At 38.0% G+C, this 15844-nt stretch overlaps 1 protein-coding gene across 3 annotated transcripts in view; it reads left to right on the top strand.

Annotated features, from left to right (window-relative positions):
• The first annotated feature begins 692 nt into the window (after positions 1-692).
• The window catches only part of LOC133652098 (epsin-2-like), a 62472-nt gene continuing 47320 nt past the window's right edge, over positions 693-15844 (top strand). For all 3 annotated transcript variants that reach the window (XM_062050479.1, XM_062050478.1, XM_062050477.1), the window contains exon 1: positions 693-1056. The gene's annotated coding sequence lies outside the window, so the exon portion shown is untranslated. The remainder of the gene's footprint in view (positions 1057-15844) is intronic.

Genomic DNA, 15844 nt, shown 5'->3' with positions numbered 1-15844 from the left:
TATGGCGGTCACTTACGTTAAGGAAGTAGTTTGACATGTACTTCGGTGTCAGGGAGGTGTAGCGGATTTTATAGACTAGGCTCAGTGCAAGTTGTTTTACTCTGTCCTCCACCCTGAGCCAGCCCACTTTGGAGAAGTGGGTTGGAGGTCTAAAAGTAACCTGACTAGCTTGTTCTGGGATGTTTGGAGTCTAGATTTGAGAGTTTTGGAGGTGCTAGGGTACCAGGAGGTGCATGCGTAATCGAAAAAGGGTTGAACGAGAGTTCCCGCCAGAATCTCCATGGTGCTTTTGTTGACCAGAGAGGAGATTCTATAGATAAATCTCGTTCGTTGGTTGACCTTTTTGATTACCTTGGTTGCCATTTTATCACAGGAAAGATTGAGCAATGACATTTTTAAAGACAAAAACAGCCTGCCCGGCAGCTTTTGGTTATTAGAGTCAACATTTTTTTTTGTCGCATTCCACCTGCTTTTTCATTTATTCCACGTTTTTACTTATTTATTTTTAATAGTATTTTTTAGGTTAAACGGCCACACTTTTGACACCTCTGCTTTCGACAATATATCTATGATTTAGTTACTTTACACACTTGTCTCATGTCAACGATATGCATGATCTCAAATAACTCAAGTATCAAAAGTATCGCTGTTTTTATTTTTGTGAGTCGATATTAGGCCACAACGACGCGGTATCGACATTCCAGTATCGACCCGCACGCCACTTCCGCAAACCTGAAGCAAAGTATTCCCTCCTAAAAAATACTATTATTTCTGCAACAAGCTGTTCTTGTTGGGCAACACGGCCCGCATGGAAGGAAGGGCTTTGTGTGCGTGAGTCAAGCCGCCCGGGTCACACCCATCCCTGGCTCTCCCCCTCCCGCCCTGCCCGCCATGTTCTGGAGGAGCCTGCCGCTAGCGTTAGCATTAGCATCACTTTAGCTAGGCGGAGGCGCAACAAGCTATTATTAAGTTATTCTCCACCGCATCAGAAGGACGATATTTATGGCGCCGCGGACCCGGACTATTGTTTGAATCCACGCCAGCTCGGGACATCCGGTGAGTTATAACCCGCTTTTCCCCCCACCACGGAGGTGGAGTATTTCGGGACATTTTAATCCTGTTTTGTGCGTCTTAGCGTTAGCTCGCTAGCTCGTTAGCATGTCACTCGGATGTTAAATAAACATTTAAACTCCATTTTTTGGGGGGTTAAAATGTCAAACAAAGCGTAAAAAAGATGCTGGTTTTGACCTGAAGGAGGAGCGAATGCTAGCTTCTTTCCGTCACAACTTTTTCCCCTCTCCTCCGAAGTGAATAGTTAGTCGTCTTGCACTGACATTAAAACTGACAAAAAGACAGCAAATCAGATTCAAGTTAGCTCGCTAGCGTTAGCATTAGCCAGTTAGCATGTGTGTGTTTGCACCAACGTTCGTCATTTTGTGTTTATTTTCCCCCTTTTTAATATAATTATCTAACAATGGATACTTTCTGACTACATGAACATAAAGATAACGGCAGTTCAAGGAAACGCTGTGATTTGTTGTTAATTACGTAGTTTTCCTTCCAAGAACTACACAACGGTTACTTCCTTAAGCTTTGATGTTATTTAGCGTCATTTTTGTGTGTGTGTGTTCATTTACGCTTGAGGGGCGCTGCCTCTGTCCCAACTCATGTTGGAATCGGCCACACTTTGTGACTCAATATAGTGGATGTGCTCATAGAGGCATCATCTGGTCTTCTCCTGGGACAGGAAGGACAAAGACTGGATCGATCAGGAGGTAATGTCGTATCTTTGCGATCATACTTGGCTCCAACACAGAGCTGGGCAAATATTTTGACTCAGGGGAGGCACATTGAGAGAAAACATGTGTTTGGGGGGTATAAATCAGGGGTTTCAAACTCATTTTAGATCGGGGGCCACACGGAGAAAAATCTACTCCCAAGTGGTGTCAGACTGGTAAAATCGCGGCACGATAACTAAAAAATAAAGACAACTTCAGATTGTTTTCTTTGTTTAAAACTAGAACAAGCACATTCTGAAAATGAGCAAATCATAATGTTGTTGTTTTTTATTACACTTACATGTTGCAGGTAAAAGTATTCTATTGGTATTTGTAGTTATTTGTACTTTCTGAATAAATGATGTGATAATGTTCATCAGTCAACTCATTGGTGTTAAGTTTCAATCCATCAAGATAAAACAAATATATCAAAATCCAATTACAGTATGTTATTTATGTAGTGTGATCGTTTTCCGGGGGCCACACGGAGAAAAATCTACTCCCAAGTGGTGTCAGACTGGTAAAATCGCAGCACGATAACTAGAAAATAAAGACAACTTCAAATTGTTTTCTTTGTTTAAAACTAGAACAAGCACATTCTGAAAATGAGCAAATCATAATGTTGTTGCTTTTTATTACACTTACATGTTGCAGGTAAAAGTATTCTATCGGTATTTGTCGTTATTTGTACTTTCTGAATAAATGATGTGATAATGTTCATCAGTCAACTCATTGGTGTTAAGTTTCAATCTATCAAGATAAAACAAATATATCAAAATCCAATTACAGTATGTTATTTATGTAGTTTGATCGTTTTCCGGGGGCCACATGGAGAAACATCTACTCCCAAGTGGGCCAGACAGGTAAAATCGCAGCACGATAACTCAAAAATAAAGACGACTTCAGATTGTTATCTTTGTTTAAAATTAGAACAAGGACATTCTGAAATTGTACAAATCATAATGTTTTTGGGGTATTTTTTACACTTACATGTTGCGGTTAATAGTATTCTATCTTTATTTGTCGTTATGTATACTTTCTGAATAAATTATGTGATAATGTCAACTCATTGGTGTTAATTTTCAATCCGTCCAGATAAAAAATATATATCAAAATCAAATTACACATGCACCTGGAGATAAGTTGATTGGCAACACTAAATTGGCCCCAGTGTGTGAATGTGAGTGTGAATGTTGTCTGTCTATCTGTGTTGGCCCTGCAATGAGGTGGCGACTTGTCCAGAGTGTACCCTGCCTTTTGCCCGATGCAGCTGAGATAGGCTCCAGCGACCTCAAAAGGGACAAGCGGTAGAAAATGGATGGATGGAAAATGTAATTACAAGATGTTATTTATGTAGTTTGATCATTTTCCTCGACTGATGTACTAACATCATGTGGTTTAATTTGTACAAATGTAGCATCATCTATGAAGATACAAACAATTGCCATTGCGACATCCAGTGGACACATGTGTCTGGGGGGCCTATGTTTATGTGTGTATAAATCAGGGGTTTCAAACTCATTTTAGATCGGGGGCCACACAGAGAAAAATCTACTCTCAAGTGGGCCAGACTGGTAAAATCGCGGCACGATAACTAAAAAATAAAGACAACTTCAGATAGTTTTCCTTGTTTAAAACTAGAACAAGCACATTCTGAAAATGAGCAAATCATAATGTTGTTGTTTTTTATTACACTTACATGTTGCAGGTAAAAGTATTCTATCGGTATTTGTCGTTATTTATACTTTCTGAATAAATGATGTGATAATATTCATCAGCCCTTTGAGACACTTGTGATTTAGGGCTGTATAAATAAACGATTGATTGATTGATCAGTCAACTCATCGGTGTTAAGTTTCAATCTAACACGATAAAAAAAATATCAAAATCAAATTACAGTATGTTATTTATGTAGTTTGATCGTTTTCCGGGGGCCATATGGAGAAACATCTACTCCCAAGTGGGCCGGACAGGTAAAATCGCGGCACGATAACGTAAAAATAAAGACAACTTCAGATTGTTATCTTTGTTTAAAATTAGAACAAGGACATTCTGAAATTGTACAAATCATAATGTTGTTGGGTTTTTATTTACACTTACATGTTGCGGTTATTAGTATTCTATCTCTATTTGTTGTTCTTTATATTTTATGAATAAATGATGTGATAATGCTCATCAGTCAACTCATTGGTGCTAATTTTCAATCTATCAAGATCAAAAATATATATCAAAATCAAATTAGTTTGGTCATTTTCCTTGACTGTTGTACTAAAATCCTGTGGTTTATTTTGTACATATGTAGCATCATCTATAAAGATACAAAGATTGCAATTGCGACATCCAGTGGACACATTTTGAACAGCTGTTTCTTTCATTCAAAAATTTCAGGTTAATTTTTATACTTAGCAAACTCATCCCGCGGGCCGGATAAAACCTGTTCGCGGGCCTGATCCGGCCCTCGGGCCGTACGTTTGACACCCCTGGTATAAATGATATATACACATTTAGCTGTGCAGTATGTTGGCCCTGCGATGAGGTGGCGACTTGTCCAGGGTGTACCCCGCCTTCCGCCCGATTGTAGCTGAGATAGGCTCCAGCGCCCCCCGCGACCCCGAAGGGAATAAGCGGTAGAAAATGGATGGATGGAGTATGTGGGTTTGGGTCCCTCTTTTTTAGGAACACTAATACCAAAACTCACAATGTCTGATGGAATTCTAAAAACGTTATGACAGACCACCTCAAAAAAACAAAATTGTAAAAAAAATTTTACTGAATGGGACACCCAAAATGTGCATGGAAATAAAGAAAGTGGGATTTACAATATTAACTATGAACAATAAAAGACTGAATATTAACAACATATGAACGTCTTTTACTTCTCAGACCAGCTCCTCCATAGACATCTTTTACAATCAAGCAAAACACAACACAAATGTAACAAAGGTTAATAAACACCTACATTAGGATATATTATCACTTTTATGCAGAAATGTGTTGTAAAAATCTGCTTCTGCATCTGTTCCTGACACATGCGTTTGGGTTGGCTGCTCTGAAAACAAACCGTGCCCACTCTTTGTTCCTCATCTGAGCTGCTGTGATGTAGATTACCGTAATAACTCCTACAACACCCAAAAGTGCAGATTTCAACCATTGAAATAATTGAATAGTTCAAGACTTAGGTTCATTTAAAAATATATACACATTTAGCTGTACAGTATGTCGGTTTGGGTCCCTTTTTTCAGGAACACTAATACCAAAAGACACAATGTCCGATGAAATTCAAAAACGTTATGACAGACCACCTCAAAAAACAAAATTTTACAGTTTTTTACTGAATGGGACACCCAAAATGTACATGAAAATAAAGAAAGTGGGATTTAAAATATTAACTATGAACGATAAAAAGATTGAATATTAACAACGTCTTTTACTTCTCAGACCAGCTCCTCCATAGACATCTTTTACAATCAAGCAAAACAAAACAAAAATGTAACAAAGGGTAATAAACACCTACAACATGATATATTATCACTTTTATGCAGACATTTGTTGTAAAAATCTGCTTCTGCATCTGTTTCTGACACATGCGTTTGGGGCTGGCTGCGCTGAAAACAAGCCCCGCCCACTCTTTGTACCTCATCTGAGCTGCTGTGAGGTGGATTACCATAATAACTCCTATAACACCCAAAAGTGCAGATTTTAACCATTGAAATACTTTCTATAGTTGAAGACTTAGAGTATTTTAAAAACAGCGCTGCACATCATAATGGCAGCTACAGTTTGGATGTTAAAGGTTGGAAAAAAATGATGTACAACGTCCGGCGTGCCAGATTGAAAATCTTAATGGGCCACCCAGGTCTGCTCCAACATATAATCCACAAAGTATTATATGTCGGAATGTAATAATTGCATCTCGGAATAGGTGATATGGCTTAAAATCGATATCGCGATGTAGGGCTGAGTGATGCGGCTTAAAAACTGGATCACGATATAAAAGTTGATATTTTTTAGGACCTATGGAAAATGAGCATGGGAAAAATATACTGAAAGCAAACATTTTTTACATTTCTGATTGTAATCTACAAATGTCAACACAAGCATGGAAAACATTCACTCAAACGATGTAAACACAATTTTTAAATCACAGTAAACACTTAAGGCAGATCTGGGCAAAATACGGTCTGTTAAGATTTTCAATCTGGCCTGCCGGACATTCTACATCATTTTTTTTTTACCTTTGACATCAAAACTGTATCCGCCATTATGATGTGCAGTGCTGTTTTTAAATGACCCTAAGTCTTGAACTATAGAAAGTATTTCAATGGTTGATATCTGCACTTTTGGGTATTATAGGAGCTATTACTGTAATCTACGTCACAGCAACTCAGACCAGGAACAAAGCAGAGTGGTCGGGGCTTGTTTTCAGAGCAGCCAGCCCCAAACGCATGTGTCAGAATCCGATGCGGAAGCACATATTTACGTGATAATATATCATATTGTGGGTGTTTATTACACTTTGCATTCATAATTTGATGTTTTTTTACATTTTTGTTGTGTTTTGCCTGATTGTAAAAGATACACAACTATCGAGGAGCTGGTCTGAGAAGTGAAAGAGGAGCGACGTTCATATGTTGTTAATATTCAGTCTTTTATTATTCATAGTTAATATTGTAAATCCCACTTTCTTTATTTTCATGTACATTTTGAGTGTCCAATTTAAAAAAATAATAAAATAAAATTCCATTCCGTTTTTTTAGGGGGTCTGCCTAACAGACATGTCATAATCGGACATTGTGACTTTTGGTATTAGTGTTCCTGGAAAAAAAGGGACCCAAACACACAGATTTCCATCAGATTTTTACAGCTAAATGTGTGTATATCATTTCTACACACATACACCTTGGCCCCCCAGACACATTTTTTCTCTCTCAATGTGGCCCCCGGGTCAAAATATTTGCCCAGCTCTGACTTAAGGAGAACTGCACTTTAAAAAAAAAAGGTATCTATCGTTCACAATCATTATGAGAGACATGAAGACAAACGTTTTTTTGTGTGCATTCTAACGTATAAAAATTGGCTCGTTCTTGGTGGCTAGCAATGCAGCTAATGGGAGCAATCAAGTCTACCTGTAAATCACAGTAAAAATGCATGTCAACAATACTTCATTTATTTTCTGTTACCTGTATAATAACCAAGCTGTAGCAACATTGTTATTGTAAGAGTGAATACTGAGGAACTCTCTTTGTAGCATACATCAGCATGCTTCGGTATTACGCATAAAAGCTAACTACGGAAAGAGATAAGCTAGCTTCTACGTCAGCACGAAATGTGTTTGAGTTTGTAATGCACAACACAATGTGATAGGACAACAATCTGTACTGAGTGAAAAACATGAACAATCATTACAGTATCTGTCAAGTATTATTTCATGTTTAGTTTGTACACAACTAGCCAGACAGCTTATGTACTGTGTAGTTGTGCTAACGCGCATGATCAATAGAAAGTGTGACTCACTCGATGGACAGTTATGCGTTTGGTCCAGCTGGCCGGGGACGTTTTTTACGGTTTATTTGGGTAAGCACTTCATTCATGTTGAAATAGCTTGGCTTCAAATTCCACATTTTGCAGCTTCGATTCCCTTTCACCTCACTCTCTCGGCTTCCATCTGTTCCAAAGTCTCACCCTTCCTTTGTGTTCGCTTCTAGAAGCAGTAGTTCATCCACAGTATATTCAGCTTCAAAAAGATAAGGTTGTGAATCCTCAATTGTTCAAAAATAGTCGTCTTTGTTGTCTGTTACCAAGTCTACTATTAAGAAACACACTCGCGTTTGTTTCCGGAAGTAGGAACACACACAGTGCGTTGCTATGGAAACAGAAATCAATCAACGCTGAAAAAATTAGTCATGGCAATGGATGAAATGGCCAAAATACAGTAGATATTGTACATATTAAATATTGTTATGAAGTTTGTACATTATATATATACTTGCAGTGTGTATAAAAAACTGATGAGTTTTGAAGGCTACAATGGTGACACATTAGCCGCATCTTCCAAGCGTTTTTTTTAATCATTTTTAAAGTACTTTTTTAATTTTTTTTTATAAAGACACGTGTGTTCTTGTCTCTCGTAATGATTCTAAACGATAGGCAACATTCCAAAAAGTGCAGTTCCCCTTCAAAGGTGCAAAAAAGATAAGTACACCACCGGCTAGCTTATGTTACTATTAGTAGTTTACCAGAACACATTTGTTTGACGATTGTATATATTCCTCACAATTACAACGTGTATGTCATAATTTTTTTTTTACCGGCCCGACTAAAAGGATTGGTGTTTACGGCGGTCATTCACAGTCAGTACGTGCCCATGCACTAAATTAGCCCGATTTCTCCAATAGTCCGGCTCTAAAGAAGCCTCCCGCAACCCATGGAAACACCGTAATCCGATCGTTTTCGGTTTTTGAAAAGTTGGACTAACACACCTGGATTATGCGATTGAAAACCAGATCTCCAGGGGGTGTGTGCTGCCATTTGGGACCCTTCGTTTCAAGTAATCCATGGGAGAAAAAAAGAAACAGATTTATTTAAAAAGGTTGCTAAAGAAATTAGAAAATGTTGGCTTAATTCGGACTCCTGAATAAAATACAAATGAGATGAAAGAGAATGAAGCCGATAAATTTCAAGGCAAATAATAAAAAATAGACCTCTAAACAAGACATGTATGCATTTCACTCTAATTAAAAATAACTGTATTCCACACAACTGGCAAGATAGTCCAGAACAATAGCAAACTTCATCTGGAACAGTATCAGTCGAACAGTCTTTTCCTTCGGATCTAAAACTCCTTCCATCAATCCACAGGGCCTTATGAATGAACTACGAGGCATTCGAAAGTTTTGTTTCTATAATTCTCCCTCTGAAAATTCTCGAAAAACCTCTCCTGCTAGTTTTTCTTTGCTTCAGACCTGCATCTCTTCCGATACATTCTTGGTAGTAGCATCATGTTCGTAGCGCAATCCAAGATCATTTCTTGATGCTCTCTGCTATTTGCCATCAGCATAGCCATTAGAGACCTAATATTTGTAATAGGATTGAGCGAAATGGCTGAAAACTGTATCGCAATATACGTTTTTTATACTGGTCGATATCAATAATTATTGATATTTTTTATGACCGATGGAAATGTACGACAAAGCGAGACTGTTAACTTGTAAGGAGCCTCAGAATCCTAGTGTGACGTCATAGGCAGTACATTTATCCATGCTAAAAGAAAATAAGCACCCCCCAGTGTACGGGAGTCACACGGTGTGTGACCAATAGTCACATTAAAGAGAGTGCAATGACATTTGGACTTCACACACAGACTAATTTAGTTCATGTAAATGTTGTAGATGTCTCGTCAACACGTACAAAAACAGTCCAAGACAATCAACAAACAAGTTGGTCATGTCCAATTTAACAACACCGAAAGCTAATGGGCATGCACGTGTTACGTACTTTTGTAATTACGTCGTTACATACGAGAAGCCGTAAGATGGCGGGGTATATTGTGTAAAATACATTGGAAAGGTGGCGCCCTCGAGGGCCTTTAAAATAATCCCTGAAAAGAAGGTCCAAAAATAAGAAATATGCAAGAAATGCTTAATAAAGTGTAAGAAAATAGTGTGAAAATGTAAACAGAGAAACCTGAGAAGAACTGTCTTCTGCAGGTTTAGTGGCAGGAAGTTACAGCTGAGCTCTAAAGGGTAAGCATTTCTAAGGTGGTGTGGTATTAGCGGTCTTGGTCATCATTTACAGACCACATTGGTCTGACCAAGGTCCCTTTGAAAACATCCAAAAGAGTGCACAATTTCAAATGTTGTCCTTTTTACTGTCTCTTCTCACTCCATGCAAATAATCAACCGCCAGTTGATACTGTCACCTGATTGGCTGTTAGCATGTCACTCCCACTGATCAGTGATCACTTCCTGCCTTGCTCAGTTACCAGAGAGCGAGTGCCTTTGTTCATGCAACCAACCTCGCTTCCGACAAAGACTAAAAAAAGCACATTTTATCGAGCAGATGTTTTATTGATTTCGATTACGTGGGCAGCAGCGGGCCTGTTAGCTTACACACATGGACAAATAGAGGGCCTTGCTAGTCACGACTCGCTAGTAAGATAGAAATGAGGAGAAAAAATATGATTGCAAAGCCAAATGTCGGGTGTGGGAATGTGTCCTCTTCAAATGAATGAGCTCATCAACACGGACGAATGAGCAAGTGTGCCTAATTTGTTGGAAAGTGATGGCAAAAAACAACAAAACAAACCACCCGACCCAGTTGTTCCAACTGGGGAAAAACTGCACTCCAAGATGTCCGATATTAATTGAAGTACAACTTTTGCTAATGGAGATTCAGAGCTATTGTATTTTTATTGTTTCTTAACTTATTGAGGGTAATTACAAATTATTAATTTTCCAACTGCATTGGTCAAAACAAAAAAATGAGACACCAAAGTTTATTGCGGTTAAAAGGAATACTTGCAATATCATCATTATTACACAGTAGGAATTTTAACGATAAACGCTAATAGTGACAACTGTGGTAAAACTTGGCGGTTAGTAGGGGTGTGGGAAAAAATCGATTCGAATTTGAATCGCGATTCTCACGTTGTGCGATTCAAAATCGATTCTCATTTTTAAAAAATCGATTTTTTTTAAATGCATTTATTTAATTTTTTATTTTTTTTTTTAACTAATCAATCCAACAAAACAATACACAGCAATACCATAACAATGCAATCCAATTCCAAAACCAAATCCGACCCAGCAACACTCAGAACTGCAATAAACAGAGCAATTGAGAGGAGACACAAACACGACACAGAACAAACCAAAAGTAGTGAAATAAAAATGAATATTATCAACAACAGTATCAATATTAGTTACAATTTCAACATAGCAGTGATTAAAAATCCCTCATTGACATTATCATTAGACATTTATAAAAAGAAAAAAAAAAGAACAATAGTGTCACAGTAGCTTACACTTGCATCGCATCTCATAAGCTTGACAACACACTGTGGCCAATATTTTCACAAAGATTAAAATAAGTCATATTTTTGGTTCATTTAATAGTTAAAACAAATTTACATTATTGCAATCAGTTGATAAAACATTGTCCTTTACAATTATAAAAGCTTTTTACAAGCCTGCATGTCAGCAGACTGGGGTAGATCCTGCTGAAATCCTATGTATTGAATGAATAGAGAATCGATTTTGAATCGAATCGTGACCCCAAGAATCGACATTGAATCGAATCGTGGGACACCCAAAGATTCACAGCCCTAGCGGTTAGTATTACAATTTAAAATATAATGGGAAAAAACGCAAACCAAAAGTGTCATGGTTGTCAATATTATCAAGGTATGTTAAAAGTTAAAGTTAAAAGTACTACTACACAGGGTCTAGTATTCCTCTGCGTATAGAAGGATCACTGTGTTTTTAAGAGAGCACAACTTGTATTTTTAATGTACACAAATAAATATCTTAGTTGCTCAGACAGTAATGTGTTTATACAAGTTTAGATTGAAGTACAGTCATGGCCAAACATATTGGCACCCCTGCATTTCTGTCAGATAATGCTCCACTTCTCCCAGAAAACTGTTGAAATTACAAATGCTTTGGTATTCACATGTTTATTTATTTATTATTGGCACCTTTTCAATATTGTAAGAAATAGTTTTATTCTAAGCATGTGATGCACCTTTAATCTGTAGCAAGTAACAGGTGCTGGCTATATAGAAATCACACTTGCAGCCAGTTAAAATGGAGAAAAGTTGACTCAACCTTTGTTTTGTGTGTACCACCCTGAGCACGGAGAAAAGAAAGAAGAGCAAAGAACTCTCAGAAGATTTGAGAACCAAGATTGTGGAAAAGCACTGACAATCTCAAGGCTACAAGTCCATCTCCAGAGATCTAAATGTTCCTGTGTCTACTGTGTGCAATGCCATCAAGAAGTATAAAGCCCATGGCACTGTAGCTAACATCCCCAGTGTTTCCCACACATTCATTTATTTGTGTCGGCCCGCCACGAAAGATTTAAGGCCGCCACAATTTTTTTTTTTATTATTTCAATTTAAATTTTTGTTGTTGTTGTTGTTGTTGTCCTGTCCAGCTTCTCAGGCAAATCATATAGTTGATGTAGATGCCCATATCGGCTGTTCAGATTTACTTTACAAAAGAGAAGTGTAGGATCAAGATTTTTGGAGCACTTTGTTCAGTGGATCAGATGTTTGATGAAGCTTTGTGTCTATCTACCACCACTACTGTTTTCTGTTTATTTGTTACTGACTGTGGCAGGACACCTCTGCCTCTGTTTCCCTTTATGTTGCTGGTAAATAATATGGTTGTAGTAGTAGGCTAAAGTTAAATTATTTAGTATGCACTAATTAAAGGGGCAGAGCTTTAAGAGACATTTTAGCTTTGATATTTTTATAAGATATATTTTTTGTAAGAACCACAATTAATAAATATATTTCAGTGAATAACTTATTGTTCAAATCTGTATATAAATATGTACATAAAGTGTTGTAATTGGGGGGGGGGGGTTACCCACATATGCGGTCCTCTCCAAGGTTTCTCATAGTCATTCACATTGACGTCCCACTGGGGTGAGTTTTCCTTGCCCGTATGTGGGCTCTGTACCGAGGATGTCGTTGTGGCTTGTACAGCCCTTTGAGACACTTGTGATTTAGGGCTATATAAATAAACATTGATTGATTGATTGAATTATATTGTAAAATGGATAGATGGATGGACGTTTAAAACCAAACTGTTATTATTAATTAGTAAGTATACATTTTTTGAGCCTTTTTAGAGAAAATCATATCATTGTAGTAAGTTATGCAAATTACTCGATGATGTCATGGTGACCACGCCTATAGCCACACCCATAGCCACGCCCCCACCACCACAGGTATCTTGGCAGTTTATGGGAAACACTGATCCCTGGACGTGGACAGAAGAGAAAAATTAATGAAAGACTGCAACGAAGGATTGTTAGAATTGTGGATAAAGAACCTGGATCCACTTCCAAACAAATTCCAGCTGACCTGCAGACACAGGGTACAACAGTGTCATCTGGCACTATCATCTCAATGAAAAGTGACGCTATGGTAGGAGACCCAGGAGGACTCCGCTGCTGACACAAACACATAAAAAAGCAAGACTGGCGTTTGCAAAAACTTAACTGAGGAAGCCAAAATCCTTCTGAGAGAACGTCCTGTGGAGCTTTTTGGTAAAGCACACCATCACACTGTTTACAGAAAACAAAATGAGGCCTTCAAAGAAAAGAACACCATCCCTGCAGTCAAACGTGGCGGTGGTTCACTGATGTTTTGGGGTTGCTTTGCTGCTTCTGGTAGTATGCCTTGACTGTGTGATGCATGGCAAGATGACATCTGAGGACTACCAAATAATTGTGGGGCATAATGTAGGGCCCGGTGTCAGAAAGCTGGGTCTCCGTCAGAGATCATGACTCATGGGTCTTCCAGCTGGACAATGACCCAAAGCATACTTCAAAAAGCACACAAAAATGGCTTAAGACAAAGTGCTGGAGAGATCTAAAAACAGCAGTTGGGAGAAGGCACCCTTCAAATCTGAGAGACCTGCAGCAGTTTGCAAAAGAAGAGTGATCCAAAATTCCGGTAGCAAGGTGTAAGAAACTCATTGATGGTTACAGGAAGCGATTGATTACAGTTATTTTTTCCAAAGGGTGTGCTACCAAATATTAAGTTGAGGGTGCGTTTTTGGAGTTCAATGTAAAATAATACCAGATTTGGCTTTTTGGTTTTTTTTTGTGTTGTTCCAATGCAAACAAAATAAATAAACGTGAATATCAAAGCATTTGTAATTTCAACAATTTTCTGGGAGAAGTGGTGCATTATCTGACAGAAATGCAGGTGTGCCAATATTTTTGGCCATGACTGTATGTCGTTTCTTAATGGGGAAACACTCTGTCTTTTGTTTTCATGTTAGCATTTAAACTAGCAAGCTAATTTTAATTTTAAAAGGATAATATGAACATTTGAGAGTTTTACTATAGTTATCATTAATACTGTTTATTTGTACTTTCCTAATATGAAGATACATAGTTAGCTGCTAGCTGGTGAACCAAAAATAAGTTCCCTTCCCCGCTAGGGCTGGGCGGTATGGCCTTTTATTAATATCTCGATATTTATAGGCCATGTCACGATACACAATATATATCTCAATATTTTGCTTTAGCCTTGAATTAACACTTGATGCATATAATCACACCAGTATGATGATTCTGTGTCTACTTTAAAACATTCTTGTTCATACTGCATTAATACATTTATGTCTCTGTGAGAAAGAGAGACAAGAAAGACTGAGAAAAGCCTGTAGTGTAATGCCTGCAGCTAAAAGCAACTGCGTGAGAACGTATACTCGAATACTCACAAAATAGTCATTTTCTACATCGCACAGAGACAAACCTGCAATATATCGAGTTTAGTGTTGCAACAATACCAGTACTAAATTTTTTTCGGTACTTTTCATTACTTTTCTAAATAAAGGGGACCACAAAAAAATTGCATAATTGGCTTTATTTTAACAAAAAATCTTAGGGTACATCAAACATATGTTTCTTATTGCAGTTAAGTCCTTAAGTAAAATAGTGAACATACTAGACAACTTGTCTTTTAGTAGTAAGTAAACAAACAAAGGCTCCTAATTAGTCTACTGACATATGCAGTAACATATTGTGTCATTTATCATTCTATTATTTTGTCAACATTATTAAGGACAAGTGGGGAGAAAATTAATTATTAATATACTTGTTCATTTACTGTTAATATGAGCTTACTTCCTGTTTCAACATGTACTATCTACACTTCTGTTAAAATGTAATAATCACTTATTCTTCTGTTGTTTGATACTTGACATTAGTTTTGGATGATACCACAAATTTGGGTATCAATCCGATACCAAGTAGTTACAGGATCACACATTGGTCATATTCAAAGTCCTCATGTGTCCAGGGACATATTTTTTGAGTTTATAAACATAATATAAATTTTGAAAAAACGAAAGAAGATGTTGTGATGCCAAAAAATATCGACATAAACATAGTAGTATCGACTTGATACGTGCTTGTACTTGATATCATTACAGTGGATGTTAGGTATCGATCCACCAATGGCGTTTGTTTACATTTTGACCCCGGTGAGCTATAGTGTGTAGTGAAACTTACTTTATTTGTCGCCATGGAGACCAGGATTAGTGATTTAGAAGTAGCTAAAACACTCCCGACGGCAGATGGACTTTAGCTGCTAGCTAGCTAGCTAGCCATGTCTTAAAGCACCTCTTCCAGAGGGTGTTTCAGTGTTATAACTTCACCTTTATCCTTTGTTTTTAAGCCAAAATGCGTCCATTCTCCCTTTTCTGTCTACACACTGTCTGCTTGAAAGTACTCTGTGATTATGCGCTGCCGAACATGCCCCTCTGCTTGCAAACCCGCAATGACACGACATGACTTCGACGCGGGACCGGTACTTTTCAGAGATGGTATTGTACCAAAAATTATTAATTAGTATTGCTGTACTATACTAATACCGGTATATCATACAACCCTAATCGAGTATATTCGATATATCGCCCAGCCCTACCTGTTGCGTGCCGGACCCTTCTTCAGCTACGGCCGTAACAAAGGCACATCAAAAGATACGGGTACAGCGGTATTTTCTCAAATATTTATCTCTTTCTAAGATAAACGTGGCAAAGTTGGTAGAGTGGCCGTGCCAGCAATCGGAGGGTTGCTGGTTACTGGGGTTCAATCCCCACCTTCTACCATCCTAGTCACGTCCGTTGTGTCCTTGGGCAAGACACTTCACCCTTGCTCCTGATGGCTGCCGGTTAGCGCCTTGCATGGCAGCTCCCGCCATCAGTGTGTGAATGTGTGTGTGAATGGGTGAATGTGGAAATACTGTCAAAGCGCTTTGAGTACCTTGAAGGTAGAAAAGCGCTATACAAGTATAATCCATTTATCATTTATTTATTTATATTAAC

The sequence above is a fragment of the Entelurus aequoreus genome, linkage group LG06 (assembly GCF_033978785.1).
Source record: "Entelurus aequoreus isolate RoL-2023_Sb linkage group LG06, RoL_Eaeq_v1.1, whole genome shotgun sequence".
NCBI lineage: Eukaryota > Metazoa > Chordata > Actinopteri > Syngnathiformes > Syngnathidae > Entelurus > Entelurus aequoreus.
This window is presented reverse-complemented; position numbering and strand designations above follow the sequence as displayed.